The sequence below is a fragment of the Bombyx mandarina genome, chromosome 09 (genome assembly GCF_030267445.1).
Source record: "Bombyx mandarina strain Sakado chromosome 09, ASM3026744v2".
NCBI classification, from domain to species: Eukaryota; Metazoa; Arthropoda; class Insecta; order Lepidoptera; family Bombycidae; genus Bombyx; species Bombyx mandarina.
In genome coordinates, this window is record NC_143216.1 from 7,381,943 (window position 1) to 7,388,688 (window position 6,746).

Consider the following 6,746-nt stretch of genomic DNA (forward strand, 5'->3'; position numbering starts at 1 on the left):
CCAAAAGCTCTACACGTATACTTACTCTAGAGAGTGGGTAATATAATATGTATAATAAACGCGAATCCATTTTTTATCGTCTTCATTAGATTTTGTTTTTCGCGAACATTTGGATTGCTTGAAATTTAATCACAATTTTTTATTTTGACAAAATGGGCGATTTCTTTTCTGAAAGCTACTTTTTAACTGCTTTGTTTGGTAGATGACTTCACATCTCAGTGACTAATGAATTTTATACGAGGCATGCCTTTTAAGTTTGATCGTTTGAAGAAAAAAAGACAACTAGAACCTTATAGTACTTTTTATTGTTTTTTAAAGTATTCACCACGTAGCTTAATACACTTTTCCATTCGCTCAAACCAGTTATTATAACATTTATTCCACTCTGAAGTGGGGATGTTCGAAATGGCTGACTTGAAAGCGTTGAAGCGTCATGAATTTTTACTTTGTCCTGCTTCAAATACTCAATCGTTTGACGAGCGCTGTGTGAGCTTGCGTTGTCGTGGTGCAGGATGATGCATCGCTTTGAGTTAGATTTTCGAAGTTCCGCGGTGACTTGTGGTAAACAAACTGTGGTATACCACTCTGCGTTAACAGTTCTACGATCTTCAAGTACGTTCTTTATCGTCATCTTTGGCTCGTCTTGAAATCAGAATCGTAGGCATAGATGCAAAATTCGTCACCACTGATGATGTCGTAGACGTGATTTGGTTCTCCTCGGTCGAGCCTTAGCAGAATTTTCTTACCATCTGACGCGGGCCGCCGTGATCCTCTTAAAGCAGATGCGGTATCCAACGCCAAACTAGCTTTCTCACACCAAACGCTTCATGTAAGATCTTCTGAATGGTGGTCCCTGAGATGTCTAATGGAGCCTCTATCTCTCGATACGTCACATAACGATCTTCGAGAATTAGTTGTCTCATAGCAATGGTGTTATCTTCAGTGAATGCGGATTTTGGGTGTCCTTCGCGAAATTTGTCACTAATACTAGTATGTCGGCGCTGGAATTCTAAATACCAGCGTTTGACAGTCCGCAGACATAGGGCTTGATCACTGAACACAGATGTTAGCTCTTCAAAACATTGAGGCCGTGTCAGGCCTGACATATTCTAATCGACGCTGTGACTAAACAATAGCATTAATCCTAATACATTCAACTGTTTTGAGATTAAAATTTAAACACATTCGAATATAGAACAGTTCCAAATTCAAAATTGCCGGGAAATATGGAAACGACAGAACTTAAAATGCATGCCTAATATGTATGCTATAACAATATATTGGAACAGCTGTCCTATAATTCAAGCTGGAACGCATGTTTCCTAAGTATTGGTAGCGGATAATTTTATTACATATAAAATGTTAATGTTCCACTTTCATTTAGAATTAATCTATTACAATGAAGTAATCTAATAATAATACAAATGGTTATATTGCAAATGCTACATCAGAAAACTGATGTAAGTAGGACAGCGTGGTCGACAGTGGTTCTGATATCGAGTTCCGTATGGGGTCATCTAGGGTTATCATTGTACATGAATTGGAAATATATTTTTTACTATACATGTAATAAAGTAGAATTGGTGTATGAATAGGACGTTTGATGAGACTTCACCCGTTTCGTAATTATTTCCAAGTTAAATGTCTGGATAATTTATATAAACTTTGACCTTTTTTACTGTCTTTCCACGATTACCGTCGCTTATGGACTTGTTAAATGCCAGAGTCAAACCGCCGCCCACAATGACAGAAAAATCCTCTGCAAACGAGCTCTGGATAAACGCAGTAGTTCTAGGTAGTATTGATGAAATCTGCCACGGTGGCGGGCGGTGCGATAGTAAAAACGAGATGATACTACTACTGAGCTGACGCTATGATCCCGAAGTGGGTCTTGGCCACCGACAATAAGCTTTGCCATTCATCCCGGCGCTGTGCAACATCTTGCCAGTCCGACACTTGAAGCTCACGTAAATTTCCTTCCACATGATGATGAGATGATGGCAACATTTTAAGCAAATACTTAGAGCGATCCCTATGGAACATATGGCTCAAAATACATAGAGAATCGAAGATTCTCCGTAGACCCAGAGGCTTCAAACTATTTATGAGAACAGGATGAACTCGAAACGTCGACTCCAAGAATCCGTATGGCCGTGGAAGTTCACAGTGATACTCCTTCGATTTGCGGTGCTATAACAAAAGGGTCCTTTGTCGCAGTGAACGCGCAAGCCTGTCAATGGGTTAAATTGAATCAAATTCCATTCACCCCACCTGGAGAATTGTAAGCCTTAACCAATGGGGTAATTACCCAATTGTCTGCTGGATCTAGTGTTAGATATACGTGATCATCCCTCAGATTCTAACCGATCCTATTCTTCTGCTATGTGAATGACAGTACGGCTTATATTACTTCGAGTAATATTTAGGTTTTCACCACTGACTAATAGAATTAGTGCAGAGTAAACATAAGCATAATATGTCCACAAACGTTGAAAGAGTATATATAACTATTACGGAGCTGATATCATCCACAGGTACTAATTTTTCAGGTAAAATTTAGTAAATATAGTAGATTTTCATGTTAAGGAATAATTGAGTTGAGTTGTGTTTAAAACAAACCCCTATAACTGGCTAAATAAAATCGTAAAATTGAAATTTCACTCATCCCTACCCTTCAAACTACACTTTTTCGCCATTGAAGATGGCAAGGTGACGGTACCAGACCGGATATAATCTAATAAGGAAATTAGACTTTTTTGCCACGCGTCAGCAACGTCAAAGGCAAAACCAACCCACTGCCTACTGCAGAAGTAGGGAAAGCCGAAGATAACGGAAAAAAATAATTAAATTTTCATTAATTTCAACAAAAAAATTTTTTTAAATATAAATCCTTCAAATAAATAAAACAATAGTATCATTTTTTTTTATTGCTTAGATGTGTGGACGAGCTCACAGCCCACCTGGTGTTAAGTGGTTACTGGAGCCCATAGACATCTACAACGTAAATGCGCCACACACCTTGAGATATAGTTCTAAGGTCTCAGTATAGTCACAACGGCTGCCCCACCCTTCAAACCGAAACGTATTACTGCTTCACGGCAGAAATAAGCGGGGCGGTGGTACCTACCCGTGCGCACTCACAAGAGGTCCTACCACCAGTAATTACGCAAATGATAATTTTGCGGGTTTGATTTTTATTGCACGATGTTATTCATTCACCGTGGAAGTCAATCGTGAACATTTGTTGAGCACGTATTTCATTAGAAAAATTGGTACCCGCCAGCGAGATTCGAACACCAGTGCATCGCTCGATACGAATGCACCGGACGTCTTATCCTTTAGGCCACGACGACTTCAATTCTTACTATTCTCGGAACTATTTTATTATTTATTTACAGTACAATTCACGTTGAAGGAGTTATATAAATACTCAAGGTCTCATAAGTAAGAGTTCTAGTCATGCAACTGCTACAGATCGATATTTTGGCATGTACTAATTTTCTAAGTAGCTAATCATGTACCTAACACAAACGACTTAGTTGTACTTTGAACGAATACTGTAAAATGCCAGTAATTAAATCAAACGATAGGTAAAATGTTTATGTAATTACGATAGCTTAGCATGTTGTAAGTCGGTTTTGCGTATTTACTGTTGTGAAGCGATCACGTGTTCTGATTTAAATCTCAATGCTCTGGGAGAATATCCCAGAATATATCTTTACGTATTAAGATCTAAGCATTAAAAATCTAACCTCTATCCAGGTGGTCCAACATCCAACAGGGCGTGAGGTTGTGTCCATAAACCTATCTGAATTATACAAAAAGATTTCAATTTTAGTTCTAGCTATGCTATATGTCCGTCCCTTTTGATATTGAATTTGAATTTGTCTTTCATAAATCAATAATGAAATATATTAATATCTAAGTATATAAACGGAATTTATTGTAAACTAGCTATAATTTTGAAGAATATAAACCTTTATTTATTTTAGAGTAATCGGTACCAAAAAAACAGTAACCAGTAACTAGCATTTCGAAAATATCTTTCCATCTTAGAAAAAAAAACCCCCTAAGTACGTATGTTCTAAATTGTGTTGATGAATTGGATAATTCTACCTGCATTACGACAGTAGCGTAAAAATTATGTGCAATAAAGAATGCACGTAATATTTACAGGTTGATATGAGCTAGTATAAAATTACTGAGCATTAAAACTTAAAAAAAAGGCTTACATAGATTAACAATAACATTAACAATAAATAAGAATTTACGTTTCGAAATTGGACAGGTCATTACACCTGTCAATATTAAAAAAGAAAAATTAAAAATAAAAGCGGCGGTCCGCGGTCCTGGGATTCGGCCGGAAGAGTATTTCATTAAAGCGAGCGATTTATCAGACCCTCGGTAAACACCGAAGCGACTTGTATGCCTGTGAGATATATCTACAGTAGCAAAAGTTTCCATTAGCGAATTACTGAATTGAAGCTTGTGATGTAAACATACTATCGTAATTGTAAAACATTTAATATATCAAACGAAACAGTAATCCTATTGTACATTTTGTTATACAACATGAACGACAAAATACAATTAAATTAGTGCCCAACGTGGATGATTTTATTATTGCATCTTCAGATAAATCTTCGGATGTATGGTAAATTTTCCCTAAGTAAGAAGATGTCTTCAAGTTGCTATGTGTAGTATTTGGAGCGCACGATATAGATCACATTAAATCACCCAATTTTTATGACCTAATTAGTCACCTTCGATTACCGACACCAGTAATGCCAAAGACTAAAGACTCTGCAAACCTAGTTGAAAGAAGGACTCATAGCGCTCGAAAAATATCGTGGAAGGGAGTTCATTCCAGAGGCAGGTGGTACGTAGCAAAAGCTCTCTGTAAAAGCGCTGTGGATGATCGCAGCGGTTTCAGATAAATAAACACTGCTCCGGTGGCGAATGGTGCAATTGTAAAATATAGATGAAGGAATTATCTCGAATGATTCCTAAGAGAACTCATGGGACACATGGTACATAACATACATCATCTGCCGAATACCATCGTCTACCTGGAGACATGACATAAGAGTACAAATTGTATTTAGGATAATTAAGAACCGGTTAATGTTCGCAAAAATTTCAAGGGCTTCCCTTTTATGCGAATACAAAACGACAAGATAGGGAGCTTATCTACCGTAATCATGGTCGGGGTAGTAATTAGGGAACAAGTTTTAACTTCTTACTCACCTATTTTAAACGCGTATACTAAAAAGGATCTTGACCCTTGAACTTGATGCTTCATTTTTCACTCTACGGGTATAATATTATCAAAATTCTCAGCCCCACTAAACTTATATCGGAGCTTATTTTATTTATATTGCTAGCGACCCGCCCTCGCTTCGCTTTGGGAGCTGTAATTTATTATTGATTTCTCCACTATTTAATGGATATTATTATACATATAAACCTACCTCTTTAATAACTCTATCTATTAAAAAAACCGCATCAAAATCCGTTGCGTAGTTTTATAGATTTAAGCATACATAGGGATATAGGGACAGAGAAAGCGACTTTGTTTTATACTATGTAGTGATTACTTATTTTATTATCCGATGAGAAATGAATACAAATTAATATTAACGTAGATCCCTACGCGAGTTTGTAGTTGTGAAGCGAGACTGCCCTCTGTTCAACGAGATATTTAATTGAATTATTTGAATGAATCCGACGTTTCCGCCGTCCCGTGATGAGATCGAATCGGCCCACTGTGCAGGATATACCAATTGCCACTTCAAAATATGTATTTCCATTCCACACTCATAGATTCAGTGGCAATTATTTGGTAGACTATTAGCTATTAATTGACCAATCATTTCTCGAAAAAGCTTTGAATCTATATGACGAAAACTACGCCTGGTTAAGTCTTGCTATTAATTGGATTCATTTTATTTAGCAATTTATATATTTAATTTTGAGATTAAGCATTTCAATTGATAACATTATTCAAAAAATTCGACTCAAAGAAAACATAATGAGAATTAATGAATAATGACAATTTTATATCAGTTAAATAAAATACATGCTTAATTCAATAATTTGTCAATACAGCATATGAATGTATGAAATATGTAACATATAAAAAGTAGAATATGAGAAATGCTCTATTGATATCATAAAATGTTATGAACAATACTATTTTTTAATATATCATGATCTAGTCAACATAGGGTAGCTTAGAGGTTATAAAACAGAGTAGAGGCTATAATAAATATTGTATACTCACTTAAAGTATCCAAACAACAGGTGTCAAAACGATAAAGACGACCTTGACTGGACAGTTTGTCAGAAGAATGGACGTAAACAACATTAAGTTCGAATGAAGCCTCACACGTTCACTCGCGATTTGTACACTATAAAGTACTGAGGGCGGAGAGCGCGACTCGCGAGTTACCTCTCCACCAACGAAACAGTGTAGACTGAGTAACGAACTAGAATGAGCCGGTGTTCGCTCAAAAAGTTGCCAGCTTCCGATCACGCTTTCCTTGTTTTACACGACCACTCTATCTGTTTGTCGATATTGATTTTGCCGCGTCAAAGCGATGGTGACTGTAAATAACCATTTAAAGGATGGGAATATAAGTGTATTAAATGACGTGCTGTGAAATATTATGGATGTAAAAATATATATGAAATATATTATATATGTCGCAATCAACACGTGATTGCCGCTACCAATACGAGATACG

The 6,746-nt window shown here is 36.6% G+C and overlaps 1 protein-coding gene across 1 annotated transcript in view; it reads right to left on the reverse strand.

Moving 5' to 3' along the window:
- ace2 (acetylcholinesterase type 2) overlaps window positions 1-6,491 on the reverse strand; it is a 53,749-nt gene extending 47,258 nt beyond the window's left edge. The window contains exon 1 of the mRNA XM_028175277.2: window positions 6,284-6,491. The gene's annotated coding sequence lies outside the window, so the exon portion shown is untranslated. The remainder of the gene's footprint in view (window positions 1-6,283) is intronic.
- Between the last annotated feature and the right edge of the window lie 255 nt (window positions 6,492-6,746).